Below are 18,583 nucleotides of genomic sequence, written 5' to 3'. Positions count from 1 at the left end.
TATTGTTAATATAATGTAATTCTTTATAATGCCATACTTGTAACAGATGTGTAGCTAACAGTGGCTACAATGCAATTGTAAATGACCTAGTTCCGGCAAAGCGACTGGTTGACACACTTATAGCCTTAGTGTTTAAACAGTTAACTTAGCATGATAATTCAGGAAAAACGCAGTTGATCACTTTGTTTGTGCTTTACATACTGTGTATGTACGTTCATACCTTAGTCGGACTGAACCTATTTTTTGTCATTGGTTTCTTTGTTTTATCTTATCATTGAAAACTTTTCAGTACAGTGGTATGTTTTTTAACAAGTCTTTAAAATCATGTAAACATTGCTAACAACTGTTTTTGAATTAAAGAGCTAATAGATGGAACAACAAAAACAAACGTTCATATCGGTCAAGATCGATCCATTCAAAAGTTCATTAAGAAAAGTCTGGGTGCAAATATTGATACCAATTCATAAACATTTTAGTAACATATTTCTTCAATGAATGTTTATACATTTGTATAGGAATAAGTTGCTAGTAAAATTATCATGGCATGATTTTTAAATTATCCAATTACCTGTTCCTTGTTATCGAATAAACAGACTTATCCATCCATTTATGTGTCAAGGTTCTGGTTTGTATCATCCTCACCTAGTCGTCACAAATCATACAAACCTGAGCAGGTCTAGATCTATGGAATAAATCTTTAGTAGATATTAGAATCAGAAAATTAATACTACAGAATTGGTGTGTATTTAAAATGCATGGCATTGATCTCTGTAGTGACAGATGATATTTAACTCTAACAAAACGACAGAAGGAAGATTTTAGATATTGTAATTTTTTTTATTTATCATCATTATTATACCTGCCGTTCTATATGCCCTGTTACGTAAACATTCCTTCGTTGCTCTACTTCCCTTTTTAAACACAACAAATGTGGCATAGAAATGTTATTAGGTCCAAAATACAATGAAATAAAATAAATGACAAAGAAGAAAGATAAAGAAAAAAATTGAAAATTCGGGTAGAGATTTTTTGGTATGATATGCAATTGTTTTAAGTATTTCATGTTCAAACTTGCATTTAGTTGGTCCCGATAAAATGAATAGATAAATGAAAGAATTAATGAATGAATTTGAATACAGACAATTGTTTATTTTTAGAGCTTTACTACTTACGAGACGCAAAATAAACACTAAACTGCAGATGGAGGTTTGAAAAGTTTAATACAGTTTGGTTTAGTGGTTGTTAATCATTACGTTGAACACCTTTTTTTCTGTTTTGTATACGACCTATCCTAAAGTTTATGCTTACCTTTTTTGCAGTTACTATGTGTTTTGATAGTAGGTCAGCGTCGTTTGGTGTAAAGTCATTTATACATAATAGTGCGTCGATTTTACTAAATGTTTGTAAACTTTTTACATTCATGCATCTAAAAACAATTATTTTATAATTTATTAGACATATAAGTGTAACATTATGTTACTTTTTAGAACACTGTATTATGCATCAATATTTGTCACTTAATACTTAATAAAAGATTGGGTCTATAAGGCCTTACTCTGCATTGTGGAATGAGATCAGTTAACTTTGAGCAAATATGCAACATAATAAGCCAAAAGTATATGATGTTTATTTACTAAATATGTAATCAAAAATTGAACATTGAGAAATTGTGAAATAATTTCAAATATTAATTTATCATTCTCCCAACACCGAACATGTGATTGTTTGCACCTAATCTGTCATGTTTTAATTTAAGCAAAAAAAACAAAACAGTTTATTATGCCATTTATAAGTGAGTTTAAACTATGTCATCTGTTTATTTACATCAATTTGCTTGCGTTCTTGTTTTTTGTTTTGATTTTTTTTTGTTTTGGTTTAGTTTGCTGTCCTACATATCCATTTCTGTTTTACATAATAATTTACGTTTGTGTAATAATATCAGTTTGCTCGAGGACTTTCAAGCATGCAGATCTACTTGTGACGGATTGTTGTTGTTAAAAACTTATCACACATGGTTACCCTGCGATATTTAAAGCTTCATTTCAAAACCAAACAAACTCCAGGTTGTCTTCTGATTCACTTTTGAGTGTCAAAGATTCAAATGACCTTTGTTTTGTAAACTAAAACTTACTATCCTGCTTTCATTTTATATACACTGACAATACCATCCAAAAAGTTGCATGTACGTCTGTCCGTCTAGCTGTCTGTCGGCCACCGGTGGAATCCATAAAGAACATATGAACGCATCGATCAATGGTTTGAAACATTGTACAGTTGTTAAACATCATTAAAGGTCACTTTTCAGCAAAATCCAAAATGTTGTTTGAATGTGGAATAGGGTTATATTGCTATATTATTGAAGTCATCACTACAGAAGTTTTATGGTCATCATCATGAACTCATGCATCGTTACGGTTTATCCATCTGCACCATGAAAACTGATTTGTTCAATGTGTCATAGTTTTCCTGTCCTCTTTCGACTACCCCGAAATTGATTATTAGCAACTCGGCGGGTGTTTCTAGAAAAGCAGAGGACGGTTACCCTACCTATGCACCTGGTTCATGCTCCCAGTTTCTAGTGGAGTCAGAGTTGCTCATTTGCTATTGTATGTATTATTTTAGTTACTCTATGTTTTTGTTGCGTATGTCTGTTTTCCATGTCTGGTCTTTGTTGCTGGATTACGTTCATTTGATTACCGCTTTTTTACATGGAATGAACGGTCCAATGTAATTCATGTAGTGTCATCGTTATTGTCAATTAGTGTGTTAAACATTTTTATAATGAACACTTGATATAAAATTAGGTTCGTAGTTAATAGTTATTTTGTGGACAAAATATTAAAACAAATAAAATATGCAAACGAAAAAGTACGAGAAAGACACAAATGTAAGAGACACACAGAGACGAACAGCTGGAACATAACTAAACAAAAGAGAGGGGCGGCTGAGAATAGTTCATGTTTCTTGAAAGACAACCGTCGTAAATTTAATGTACAAGAAATATTATTATCTGTGACATGTCTATGTTTTTTGTCCTGTTCTTATTATAATCCACATAATGTAAAGACAAGAAATATATACAGACAATATACAATTGAAATACCTTCCTATTATTAATTAAGTACTGGGCAAACGAGTCAACCCAATAAATCAACGTAACAACATTTTGTATTGCTTTATATTGCCATGTTAAGATGCTTGTCCATGAGACTATTGACATCCCTATTTCATTCTTGCATACGTATGTATGAGCATTTTGTTCATCTTGGTTCCATGTTAGTTTGTATTATTTTCCGCAAATTGTCATGAAAAAAACCACAGACTTCCCAAACTGTTACAAAAATGTCAAACGTGATAGATTGAATTCATATGCTTCAGCATAACGACAGCTACATTTATATATAACTTGTATATGGTGTGTAATGACATTAATCAGGTAGCCCAGTTAATTAATCATTATAACAAATAATCGTTTACAGCTTGAAATGCATTCATGTTAAAATTAGTATATAGCGCAAAATAAATTCTTAAATAATATGACGATCGATATATAAATAGAAATAAACACTGGTTTGTAATGTCTCATTGACACTATAGTTTACCAATAAATGTCAGGTGTATTTTAAGTCAACAGCAGTATTTATTATTTAGTTAAAATTGTTATTTTTTTGTTTGTTTTTACATTTACATTTTTGGAGTATTTGAAAATAAGTTTGCACATAAAATTAAAAAAAAATGTTTTTTTTTTCTAATTGCGAGGTGTGAGAATACTTTGCCGGTAACTGACATTAGCGTTAAGGAAAGAAGGATTTTCAAGCGACACCTTTTTTTATCAATTTATATAACAGGGCTCCAATTTATTACGTGCGTGCTGTCGTAATGCAAGAGGCGTCGCTTTACTAAAATATGTCAAAATCGATCTTTTACGACTACGTCGAAAAATAGAACTACACTTACACTTGGTCGTCTAATTATAGAGCTTGGTGTACACGTCTGAAATGGAGGTTGGACTTGGGTAGTACAATACATAGCAGACTGCCTGCCTACCTTTTGGTGTTTATCTTTAACTTGTATATTACCACTCCGATTCCTCTGCTAATCATTCCATCAACACCAGGTCACTTCTACTTTCAATTATACACATTGTACTACTAAGAAATTAAGTACGCCATACGACACAAGGGGTTTAAAGTATAGAAAGATAGAAAGACTGTCTTAAAAGACATAATCTTTATATAAAAAAAATGAATAAGCAACATAAATAATATACCTATATACAATACATCCTGCACACGACACAACCATTGTACCAACTAAGAATAAGATACAGCGAAGAACTGCATAGCTTTAAAAGAACAAACATTGTTTGACTTAGTTTCTATGTGTCTGGTTTTTTTTGGTTATTTTATGCCCTATGTTGCGTTAGTCCATGTTCACCAATGTGTTATATTCTTTTTTACTACTGTTTGATTAGAGTTTACCATGATTTCTTAAAAGAGTGACAGATATGGTGCAAATATTTTTGTATAATATGTATCAAAACTTAACGGATAGTGTAAACTAGAACATATGTGATAAACGGACTTTAAGTATTTAAAAAGAATAAGTTAATTAACAAAATTGTAAATGTATATTGTATTATATATTTTGATTGTTTTCTTAATAATAGGTAAACATCATCATAATGTTTTCCGATGTGTATTGGCTATATTGGAATTCTGAATGTTTGTTTAAATAACTGGTTCAGTTCATTATAATTGTCAATGTCAGTCATCAGTGCTTCATTTTTTATTCTTTACAGAGCCGAGCTGGCCTAATATTTCTAAAAGACTTTGATCTGACAAACATTACTAATTGGAATATTATTTATTCCAAGTGACACTGAGATGAAGTATGATGTTACCAATTGTTTTATTAACTCAAGTTTCATAGTATCAAAAAGTTCCAAATTCGTCGAAAAGATACATGGAAAAGAACATTAGAAAATATCAAAATGATTGAATTCGAAAGAAATTAAAACAGATGTTCATCAAATAGGTAAATAAAATGTGGTAATATAAAATAACAACATATTTAAGCAAATTGGTAATGAAGTGTCGCTTTGACATAATATCCTAGAAACAACAGAACTATGCATTATTGCATTCTTCGAAATAAAGGTATATGTAATAACAAAATTACCGAACACTTAACTGATTCATATTAACGTACAGTCTAAAACAAGCTGGGCAAAATAGATATTACACCTCCGAAGCCGCTGGTACTGTTTATGACTTGGCACAGGCATTTCAAACGAAATGGTGGATAAAATCTACGTTTTAAAGCGCTCTTAACCTCCCAATTCCATTGCGGCGTAAATATACCAGTGGTGATTAAAAAGCATTTGCATGCTTTTGTCTCAATCGGTAAATCAGTGGTCACATCAACACAAAATCAATTACAAACACAATCATTACTCATTTTTTAGGAGAAACTGAATATTTTTCAACCAAGGAATGATATCTCATTAACAATTTGGACGCATTTTCTCATTCCCCCGATTCAGCACTCTGTTATGCAGAAAAGTATGGCGTTCAAGGAAATCAGGTTAGATAGTACTTGCTCTAGTGTAACAAATCAATTGAAAAATATAGTGAAAAAGGTTCAAGTCAGATCATTATACCAAATCGATTAAAAAGACAAGTCCGAGTTGCTCATTTGCTTTTGTTACTTTGTATGTATGATTTTAGTTACTCTATATTCTTTGTTGTGTATGTCTGTTTACATGTCTTTGTCCCTGGAATACATTTTTTGATTACCGCTATAACTTTGGTTCCCTTGATTACTCTTTCTACGTCTGAGTACGGGTAGTTAAAATTTAAAGAAAATAAAATGATCGGTTAGCATTGAACTTAATGCAATATTACTCAGTCTCCAATTCAGACACAGGGACTCGTTACAATCGACTTTATAGGTAAATAAACATTTATATATACTTCTTTTTGTGGATATGCATAAGCCTAAAAAGGAGAGGTGTCATTGTCATTGTCGTCGGCAGATAGGTCTTCTCCTTTTTGAGAACACTGAACATCACAACAGTAGTTCTTGGAACACACATTGTCAATAACACTAAAATTAGTAATTTAAGCTAAATGCATATCTTTACAGAATATGTCGGTGATGACTGTAAACATATATGCAGAACATATCAATCTGAAGATGATTTGATTGATAATTTCCAAAATTGTTAACACATCATAACTTATATGTGTTTTTAGAATGTTTTAAAATTTGGGTTACACCTTTTATTTTGCATGTCCAATATTTTTGTAAGCACACCTCGCGAACTAGTTTAACATAAAAAAGACCTAAAAAAATACCGAAATAAAAGTATTCCCCTTATCAGTCACGTTATCATTTGCAGACATTTATGAACTCAACAATAAAATACATTTCCATATTCAACTAGAATGTTCTGATGCCAGAGGGTTATTTTTTTCAGTTATCTTGATCTTTAATTTAATCACATTTGGAAGATACGATTATGACATATCTACGTTATAAATCTGATATAGCGGTTCACCACCTTAGACATCATTGGTCTGCATGGGGCGGTAATGGTTATACCCTCTGCTTTTACAGTTAAATAGGTTAAAAATTAGATAAAACATATCATATTTACGTAATTTCTAGTTGTAGCCTAAACTTGATATATTCTTCGACATGTGGCAGTGCCAATTTAGTCTGTGTTCCAGTGATCAAGCAAAACTAAGAAAAAATCAAAGTACTCGTATACTGAATCAATTTATATCCATCGTTTGATTTTTTACGCCTTGGAGCACCCCAAGCTCTACTATCTTTACACATGGCCGAGGAAGCCAATAATAATGATTATTTCAAAAAGCAAAATCACCAGATGTAGGCCACAAATTAACATTATTATTCCCTAGATATATTGTCGAAATTCCTATGCTATCATCTAAACAAAATTTCATTTTTATTTGTCATCCATTTCCGAGTTTCCGATGTCACAAGGCGGTAACAATACTGAAAATACACCATACAGTGAGAGATACATCGTGATGTTTCGAGGGCTATATGCTACCTTTCTGTACAACGTACTGATAGCTTGGAACCTCTTTCTCTATATCAGTTTCTTGATCGGATGCACTGCCCCCTGTTTTGTATATATTTGGATCCGCTAGGGCTTGCATGAAATATCTAAAACAGCGTCAGCATTCTCTTTATATTGCATTTCTGTTAACGATGAATATTTTTATCCTCGCAGGTTTTTCAAATTTAGCTAATTATTAAAACGTGTATTATGCGTCTAAAAATAAATAGACAACTTGAATATATCCACAGTGAACGACTAAACAGGTACTGATAAGAAGTGAAAAGTCGCATATTTTTTAATTGGATCGCTGTTAATACAGATGTACAGTCACTTGTGTGTACATAGTTAATTGATCAGCATATCTAGTTAACAGTAAAAATTAGTTATTTGGTTTGTTTATTAGCGTAAATAGCATAGAACTAAATTTGGTATATTAGAAATTTCTATAAAATAGACCTATCTGTATTTGAACCTAAATGGGGTACATGGATGCCGATATGACTATTTTACTGCGGAAGTCTACGATAATTGCAGATGCTAGCAGACTTGACGAACGTCAAGACTCTGGCGACTGCTATATCAATTCTGATCTTTGATCTACTGTAAGTAGAAATACTGTAAGTAGAAATAACTTGTCACATGAAAACTATAAAGTATGCACAAACTGAATTTAATTGGCAAAGTCAATGATGCAAGACGGTTATTCTATTTATTTTTTTTTATTTTATAACGGTTATTTCATATTTATTTTTTTAATATATAGATGAAAATCCCCAACCTTTTATATAATAAATATATCAATACACCTCCTTGTTTGTTTTAACCAGTAGATAAATACGATTGTTTTAGTAGTGTTTTAGAATACGTCATTTTGTCTTCAATCAAAATAGCTGACTCTGTATCCCTAAGTCTCCCTCTTTGTCTTCACCATTCGTAGTATTTTGGGACGGTTATATTCAATGGCCATTCTGACTGTTCTATACATTTAGTTTTACGACAATGAAAAATGAAATATGATTGTTGATTGATCTTTTTGCAATAAGACCAGTATGGTCAAATTAATTTTGGGGCTATGGCTTTTACATCGTAGGAATCAGAGGTCCCAAAGAGAAACAAAAGCATGCTTTGTTGCTCTTAATGTGGGAAAACCTTTGACTTTGAGAGAATGGAACTTTTGAACTTTAACAAAAGGTGCCATGCCGTAAAAAGAAGTATGATTTGTGGTTATGCTTTGAACGATCTCTGAGTGGGACCGCAAAAGTGTCCCAATTTGATTCTAGTGAAATTCCTAGTTTAATTTTTTTAATCAAAAATTGGTGCTGTGTCAAGCTTGAGTGGTGTGTTTATACTTGCTAAAAGGGTATTTATTATTATAACATGTATAGTATAAACAGCTGACATTTGATTTTTAAAAAAATACTCGTTTCCAGATTTTGAAAAGGAAAACGCTTGATGACTATTTACTACCTAGCGGACGTGGACGGAAAAATAAAAGGGGCTTAAAAAATGGTATGGAAATTTTATTTTGAACCATTTAAAAATTAAAAACTGACTCAGGTGTACCTTGTATTTTCATTCTTTATGCCAGAGGAATAGAATCATAAAAGCTTATTTCTGTCCCAAATTTATGAAATATTCAAGAAATGGTGATACAAAGTTTCAATCCCAAACGAAATAACTTGCTTAAGAAATCTCGTCTACCAGGTGTGTATCCAGGATCTCAGGTTTGGGTTTTGACATAGTCACACACACATCCACACACCTACACCCCAACACACAGACAAACACACAATCACACCATGTTATTTCCCACACCAATCATTTTATATTTCGACTTGATTATAATAGTTTGTTAATAAGCGTCTTTTTTCATGATGGTTTATAGTAATAATTATGTATACTTGTATTTGTATCGGCTTAATATTATAGCTTATTTGAAGGGAGTAACGAAAGGGGAATAAATCGAATGTAAATGTGGGACTTGTATCCTCAAGAAGATTTGTATCCAGATCTAGAACTTGTTTATTTTTTGACATTTCTATGAAAAGAAAGATAACTGGAATGTATTTTTGTTACTATTAACATTACGTCCGTTCGTTAAGTTTGTTATCCGATTATTTCTATTAAGGTGAATACAGTGTACTTAATATTTGGCGGATTGCTATCTTACTGACAATCATACCACGTCTCCTATTATTTAAAAAAAAATAATACTATATTCAAACTGATTCATGTGATTGCAAAACAGAGATTAGTATTAGTAGTTTATTCCTTGTGATACTTTGAATAGTATTTTTTTTTTGTCACAGAACAATCTGCATATAGTTTCGATGTTAATGATTTTATGTAACTAATGACCTACGAATTATATGCACTGATATTAATACAATGTCTACATTTTTGTCTACAAGAGATATTATTAAACTGCAGAATACTATCGGTAATAGGAAAAGTAGTTGATATGTGTGTTTTGTTATATTTGGATATAATTAAATATTTGATGAAATATATACAACTTGTATTTCAAATTTTAAAATATGTATATGAAAAAATACAGGCATACATTCTTGTTATACACGAATTTTCTACTGATGATTAGCGATGCGCAGTCGTATATTTACTATCTTTTTTGGGGGATGACCAGTGGCGCAATGGTGAAGCGTGCTAGACTGTGGCACCGAGGCGGGTGGTGCAGTCAAAGAAAACCTTTTCCAGTGATAGCTCATATCAAAATGAAAAAAAAAAAACCAACAGTCGAAAAAATAAAACGTCTTCTGAATGAAAGTTAAGTCCAGCATGATGGAAAATGATAACAGTACTACTGTTACATCAGAATTACTCATGAAAGTAACAAAATTAAAGTTTGGGAATGCACGGTGCTTGCACTTTGTAGACAAGCAAGTATCACAAGCAGTCATTGACGGACTGCGAAATCGTTCATCAAACAATACCCCATCTTCCTTTCCGTTGTATTGTTGCTACTCATCTAGAATTGTAAAATAATGGTTCATGTCTGTTTTATGATATGCAAAAAAGAATTTCTTTGCAGAAAGAAAATGATATAATAAACTGCAAAAATGGAAATAATATTTTATCAAGGCACATGCCATAACGATATAGCAACAGAAGTAATTTGTCATACACAAATTAATCGAGTTGTATATTTATTTATTTGCATCCGTTCTTTAACATACAATTCAATATAAACCATTATTTGGCACTTTCTGTTGCAATTAAAGGACATTTCACTGTATGGAAAGACCACAAATGTTTGATCGGTAAAAAGGAGTTTTTATTAGTTTCTCTTTTTTACAAGTTCTGTTATTTTCCTAACATTTTTTTTTACCGAGAAAAAAGTTAGAGTGTATAGAGAACATTTATATACATTTGATAAGACTTGTAATTCGAATATGCACCGGAAGAACATAAAATAAATGACAGAGGGTCATATAATCGTATGATGGACATGGTAATCAATTTTTGATTATATTTTATTGATATTGTAAGTTTATTGCGAAATACACTCACCCTGTCCTCATCTATCCCACCAGCATTACGAGCATTAACAAAAAAAAAAAAAACAAACAAACAAACAAACAAACAAACAAACAAACGCCTCTGCGTGTTGACGGAAATCGAGGACCATTAAGTTCAACGGATCGTTATCCTTAACGCCAGGCGTATCCACGTTAATGACATATCCCTATATATAACAAACAGACAAGCAAATAAAGAAACATTCGAACGAACATATATTTTGAATCCTTTTCTATACACTACTGTTAACGTTGTGAGGCTTTATTTAGATGAATGGACACCTCTATTCGAATTATTTATTTTAACACTGGATTAAACAAGACATATTTATGAAAACAAATCCATCAAATGCTTATAATATTCAACACGATTCATATATTCACAGTCAAATCAAATATTAGGACACACACACACACAAAGGATAAATGCGCTTATGTCTGGTCACAGATTTTACTGTACATATTTTTTTTTATTAGTGGAACAGAGAAATTTAAAACAATAAGCACAAATCATATAAAAAAATAAACATCTAAAAAATAAGAATGCACACTCATGTAACACGACACCCAGGTTAAAAAAGGGGACTATGAAGTTCAATACCTTACGAGCAAATTTCATTTTAAGTAATAAATACACATAAGTATATCGTAGATAAACCATTTCTAAATTTGTCACTGTTTGTAATGAATCTCGAAGCAATTAAAAAAGCCATGAATTCAATAGTTCTGAGGAATTGGAGATGGTTGACCTAATTTGACGAGGTACAATCAGCATTTGGACCAGAATGTTGCATTAAACATTTTCTTATGAAATAACTCACCATTTTGCACCAAACAACAGATGAGTATTCAGTATTGTTTTAATTGTCATTGCTCTATTGCTTTACTAATAAATTCATTGTAGATGTTTTTTCTTCAAATATTCATCTTATGAAAAAAAACCCTTTTGACTATTCTGACCTATCTGCTACTATAATGGCACAGTCACTGCGTGACATGTTATGTTTTGATGACTGCAAAACCTCCAAATAGTTTGGAATTTGTTTTGACAAAATAGCCTTTAAGTCTTCATTGTAGTCTTCACGGTCCACCATTTTATTCATACAGTTATTATTATTTTTTTTAAATACATAACAGCTTCTTCTCTAGAAGACATCTTCTGAAAAGACATTATTGTATATCATACATAGGTCACAATAGTTTCAACAATTATGAAGTATAAATCTCACTTTTATATAAGAAGCTTCATATCATTATGAACCCTCTTTTAACTTTGTTATATATCCATTAGTAGAAGAGTAATCAAGGGAACCAAGGTTATAGCGCTAATCAAAAGAATGGAATCCAGGGACAAAGACCAGACATGGAAAACAGACACACACAACAAAGAACATAAATTAACTAAAATCATACATACAAAGTAACAAAAGCAAATGAGCAACTCGGCCTCCACTAAAAACGGGAAGCATGGACCAGTAGAGTAAGCGTCTTCTGCTTTTCTAGAAAAAAAACCCCGCCGAGTTGCTCATAAAAATTCAAGTCCAGGGTAGACAAACGAGGAAAGGAAAACTATGACCGTTGAATAAATCAGTTTTCATGGTGCAGATGGATGCACCATAACGATCAACGAGTTCATGATGACGACCATAAAACTTCTGTAGTGATGATTTCAATCTTGTAGGAACATAACCCTGTTTGTTAGAGTTCTAGCGCGATAGTGTCTGTAGTATCCTTTATCTCAAGTTCTTTTGGGTAGATGCGATGTATCAAATCCCCGAAATTAAGATTGTTTAAAAATAATACGTCACCTATAAAGCGGAAACTGAGATTGAAGGATCTAGCCAAACGATATTTTTTCTTCAGCTATAAAGTCAGCCTCATAAGAGCGAAGGAATAAATCAGCAAGTAAAGGAGCACAATTTGTTCCCATTGGAATGCCGACCCCCGTTTGTTGAAAAACACGTCCACCACACTGGATAAATATGTTTTCGATTAAAAATTCCAGCATTTTGTATACATCTTCCTCTGCATATTTGAAAGATGATTGGGAATTATTTCTTACAAAGTATGAGGAATCTCTACCAAGAACTATTTATTTGTATCTAGGTGTACCATCTTCTTTGGAAAAACAACGATGTATGATGTTTTTAAGTCGGGATTTTAATTGAGTATGGGGAATAGAAGTATACAGTGTTGAAAAATCATAGATTTTAATGCTATTATATTCAGATAATTGTCTTGAACTGATTGTCTCCAAAAGATCTTTCAATTTTTTTTAGGATCACATTAAATTGATACCACAGTTGTGAGTATAGAAGTTAAAAGTTATGAAAGAGGTTTGGTGGTACATTTTGCAGATCTAGTTATGAAACGTTGTTTGTATGGATTCTTGTGGAGTTTAGGAATCCAGTACATAGACGGTAAATCACAATCACCGTCCTTGGTAGAGTACAAGTAATGCATGTGATTTTGCATTTCATATAATAATCTGGAAAAAAAAATCCCAGAAGGACATGTAAGTATGTGTATGCTTTTTTTAAACCATAATTCATCCATTGTTTGATTCTTACGGAGAATAGTATCTAATAAACGTTTAGGAATTATTACTGATTATAAAGTTTCCTTAAAGGGTTAGTTTACGGATATATAAATGATCAAAAATGATAATAATCGTTAATTAAATATTACATTTTTCTAGAAATATAAATCCATGGGACAATTTCTATACTTCTTTAAGGAAAAAGAAAATTGCACGGTTTCCAATAAATTATTAAAACCTATAATGAACTTTGAGATGTAAATTGCCATTTCGTTAATAAAATGTGGAAAATAAGGTAATTAGCTTCATACTTTAAAATTAGGAACTTGAGGGAGTATTTTAACATTTTCGTAATACTTAATACATTTCAAGCAGTGGCTATGGTCATTTCTTTAGAATTTAAATTTTGATGTGATGTTATATTTGTGTAAAACAGTTTACATACCTATTTATTTCAGAGCGCATGGAGACCCTTGATGTTTCACTGTGATAAACTAACTGTATTTAAATTTCTGCCTGTAAAAAATATACGTGCAAGAATAACGCAGAAATGAAGAGAAAAGCTCATGAGCATTGAAATCTCAAACCAAAATCTTTATATAGGAAATACATCATGTATTAAATACCATCTAAAAGTTCTTTTTTCAAGCTTTTATTTGGGTTAACGTGCGGTTCGGAGGTAAGTTTAATGCTTATTAAAACATGCTATCATATTATCAGGCGTTTATATTGATGAACACCTTTCTAAGAGGCTAATGATTTCTGTAATGTTAGCAATTATGTGATAATAAATAGGAAAGAGATAATTACGTCCGTTTGACGTTTAACACAAGGAATTAACGAAAACACAGACCTTATTTCTTCCACGAGTTAGATTTCTTTACAAGCAGGCACCGTATTTATAATTTGATTGCTCGTGGTAAAGAAATTTATCTCATCCATTTCATTAATATTTTAATAGTATATTGTATTATTGTGAATCACAGAAATTTACTACAAAAGGTGATACCACATTTCATTGATATTTTCATAATATGCAAAGTTTAAGATATTCAAGGTCTTCTTTTTTTTCAAATTGCAGTTCTATCTAAATTACTTTTTTTATGATTGTATTCTAATCACCAAGTAAAATAACAAGCTAAATATACATTGAGATAACGATAAGAAAGTAACCTAACACCATCATTCTATTGCAGATAGAAGCCTGATGATAAATGTAAAAATGGGAGACCTTGAATTTGCCGAATAGTTTGTTGTTGTTATTGCTTTTTCAGTTTTGATTCAAAAGTAAGTTATACCAGTTTGGTTATTATTGGGACAATGATTTAATCGTTTACTAAGCGTGAATACAGATATAAAAACAAAACAGTAACTCCTTGATCCTTTTCTGTGTCATTTTCTATTTAAATCAAGGATATTCTTAAGACTCGTTTATTCTATCAAGATAAAACATTTGAAACTAAATTACTGTAAGATACTCAAGAAAATAGTTTCAATGAAACTACATCTTACAACATCGTCATGTAGAAATTTTTTTATTGTGTTTTATTGATGTTTAACCTTTTAAATTTTAAAACAACACCTGACATATAGCGTTTTTCTATGTGTTCGTTCAAGTGCTTTTACATGATGCATCTTGATTATGCACTTGAGTAATGTTATTATTACATAATAGCTTTTGTTCTGTTTTCCGTTTGATCTACGTACAAGTCATTTTAGATCTTTACATCCGTTCAATTTAGCTTAATTTTACGGCAATGTTAAAGTACGTCACTTGTTATCATGTAGAATTTTAATGGCGTATGGTTTTATATAAAAATAGAAAGCAAACCTAAGTCTGGCAAGCCCAATGATTAATATAATAAAACAATAAATGACTACGACTTGGTGAATAAAACATTCGGTATGGACATAGGTCAGCAATGAAAGGTTTGTCAATTGCGAGAGAGTTAAAACTGGTAGTTGCAATCAGCTGCGATAGTATTCTATGGATGACCTAAACTATTGCCAATGAGAATTAAACATAATTTTGAACATTCAAAAGGCCTTCTAATGTATAAATGTAGGCGACTAATTATTATGTACATGTAAATATGACGGACAAGAATGTAAACATTGATACTCCTGTTGATAATCCTATTGATACATCTCGCTATGAACAAAAGTAAGTACTGTCCGTCCCAGGGACAGTGATTTTCCCACTGTCTTGAACTGTGAATTCCTGTCAAATTACTGTGCGAAAACTATGAAATACTACTATTATTTGGTACAGGTCATGGCAGTATATAACAGTCCTTACTCTCCGACTATTATGAACTGTCTATCACTTAAACAAGCAGAGATGCTACCTTGCATGGTTTAGTCAGGCAAAAAATATTGAAACGGCCAAAATGCTCTGAACACACACTGAATTAACTGAACCAAAATATGTTTAGTATTATTCAGTGATTCAGTGCAAATTCAGTCCATATTACTCAAATCGTGTTCCAATGATAAAACTATTTTGTTTCATGTTGCGAAATATAAGGTCCTACATGTACACCTGTCTGTCAATCCCCAGCCCACACCTGTGTCACGAATGGCCGAACCGTGAGAAGATGAAAGAAGCCGCCCACTCTATCTTTTACTGTGGCTAAAGCGTCCTTTGAAATTAATTTATTTGACAAAATAAGTCTGATACACAAATTGTTTGTATTTTATCGAAATCCAAACCCACCAAAGTAAAATGTACGTAATAGGTACATGTACATGTATATTGACTCGGGTAGAGGGGTTCATGAATTAGTAGTATGTATAATAATTATTGCAAAAGCATATACATGCACCACCAAGTTTTTTTTTTGTTAAGAATTATTGAATATAAAAATGTCTGTTTCAAACATCTGGTCTAATATCACAAATACTTTTGTTTTTTGTTTTATTTATTTAATTACCTAAACTTTGGATGCGCCGATGCGGTAAGTATATTACTCAGTTAAATATGAGGATCTATGTTTTATATTTATACCAATGAAGCATCACTTAATTGTTTACTTAATATATAAAAAATTCTCTATATACATAGCGCATGTAACTTATCGAAATAATACTTATTTCGATTATAAATGACATGTATTTGTATTTGAAAACTGTGTTAAAAAATGATCTGTATTGTTTTAAATCAGAAAAAAAATATATTTGACGGGAGCCATTTACCGCGACCTTTTTTTTCAACGTTTGTATAATATGCCTTGCTACGGTTACACAACTGTAACCTATTACCGTGACCCTTTCCGATGACGCTTTACAGACATCGCCTGCGTCATGTGTAAACTTCTTTGTTCTAAAGAACCAGTTAGTTTTACATCTGGTCATATTTTTCTTTCTTTCAATCTGTATTTATACAATGTAACCGCTGTCGCCACTTGCCAAATGGATATTTTACAAAGAAATTTACAAGTATTTAGCAGAAACCTACATCGATGAGTACAATAGAAGTCGCGCTCTCGTTTAGTTGAGGCAAAAAATGAATCATGTTGTTTATTGCCGTTGCTAATGATCTTAAAAGTTACTTTTAGACAAAAAAGTTATCATTTCAATTTAGATTATTAATGTAATTATAAAACATTAAATTATCGACAAAAATTGTATCAAATAATACTAAGATAAAGCCTTGATCTTTAATTGAAATGATTTAAAACCTTTCTTCACCCTGTTTTAAAATTTTATTAATATCAACCTAATCTAGAGTAGACATGAATCATTTCGTTAAGCTGCGAGCAAGCATCTCACACCACTTTCTCATCAAAATTATTGAATCTATCTAATAGTACGTACATGTGTAAATACTTTAATACAATTACCCACAATCAAAATTTCTTTAAGTGTCAACCTTTTTGCAAGTATATGATGCAACCTAATATTAACCAATTATATTTCAACAAAGAATGTAAACACCCGGATTGCAGTTTGACAAGACCGTGAAGGTAGACCCCTCAACAATATGGACAAGTATTAACACAACATACAAGTTTGATACAACTCTGAATTTTTCGTTTTGTTAATATTAACCAAAACAGGAATAGCTGGAATCATAGAAGAAACAGTGTGATAAATAAATGTTGATTTTATTTCGTTTTTTAGAATTTTATTTTATACAAACAGTTCTTGACTTCTTCGCATATTTGATGAATATGTTCCTGCTATTGCTGTTCATCTAAGTATAAAAACATGCTGATCCAATTCGAGATCAGCTGTTCTATCACACTGATCTGTACTTTCCCTGTAAAATAACAATTGCATTATACATGTAAAAGTAAAGCTACATGTAAATGCTACCAAGAAAATAGGTACGAATATCCTTTTACGGAAAACAAGGAAAATATCAAATAAATGTAATATTAAGGAAGTAGAGAAATTTACTACTTGTAAACCTGAAAAGAATACTTTTCAGTTGCTGCAATGTACATATACTATGTCTAATATTTAAGAAGTACTAGGGAACTGAAAATAATCATTTTCAGTGGCAAGTCATATTTATTAAATAATGAATAAATTATAGGTACGGGTCGCATGCAGTAAGTCTTGTTTATATTACTATCCACACGTACATTTGTACATGTACCCTTATGAATAATTCAGTCGTTATATTCCAGTCACTATCGATTGTTACATTAAGTGAGTCGGAGAGAATCGATGACGGTGAGAGCTTGAATTATTCGAATTAATGTACCCTGGGAAAAAATCTTAACAGGGTATTTGTGGATTCTGATAGAAAGAAGTGCTTGTGCTATGTGGATGCACTTTAAGAAAAACTCTTCCGGGAGGGGGTCGTGTGCTTATAATTTATTGTCAGGTTATGTATTTTTTTCAATAAATGGATGAGTTAAAAATCATAGATTTTTTTTCAAAGAGACCATACGATCTTGCCCTTTTTCGCTTATACAAATTGTGAAAAGTAAAACCTTTTAGTTGTGTGATGAAGGTTCTTTTTCTAACAAAATGACTGTAATAAGTTAGAAATGGTACACAAATATTTTTTGCTGTATATTATTACATTATGACCTGGAAACAAACTGGTATAAATATATTAGGCAATTTGGACGACCGCTTAATTAGGGGACTGGATCATGTTGACAATGTAAGTACTTGGTCCAAGTGTAGTGATTCCATGTATGTTTTCATGTATATCAAATGATTTAATCGTGTAAGACAAAAGTTTAGTACTTCTTTTATTAAACTTTTTGAATGATAAAGGACTCATAGGAACCATGATTCTTAGAGATACCAATAGAAGGTAATTCAGGACCAGACAGGGAAAACATGTACATTAAGGAAACAATGAAAAAATAATTATAAACGTAAAGGAATATGCAAGCGTGTGAAGGGCCACAATTTGTCTCCATGGCGATCATTTTTAATAGCACGTCCACT

General features: G+C 31.6%; 1 long non-coding RNA gene across 1 annotated transcript in view; it reads right to left on the bottom strand.

The window, feature by feature from the left end:
- Positions 1–10,948: 10,948 nt before the first annotated feature.
- LOC148619958 (uncharacterized) overlaps positions 10,949–18,583 on the bottom strand; it is a 15,676-nt gene continuing 8,041 nt past the window's right edge. Inside the window, exons 2-3 of the long non-coding RNA XR_015921320.1 lie at positions 13,617–13,687; positions 10,949–11,791 (exon numbers count right to left, since the gene is read on the bottom strand). This is a non-coding gene — a long non-coding RNA (uncharacterized LOC148619958). The remainder of the gene's footprint in view (positions 11,792–13,616; positions 13,688–18,583) is intronic.

This window comes from Perna viridis, chromosome 4 (assembly GCF_037379345.1).
Source record: "Perna viridis isolate PV_CMFRI_1.1 ecotype Kerala chromosome 4, ASM3737934v1, whole genome shotgun sequence".
NCBI classification, from domain to species: Eukaryota; Metazoa; Mollusca; class Bivalvia; order Mytilida; family Mytilidae; genus Perna; species Perna viridis.
Note: the sequence above shows the minus strand (reverse complement) of the source record. Positions and strands in the feature narration are given on the sequence as shown.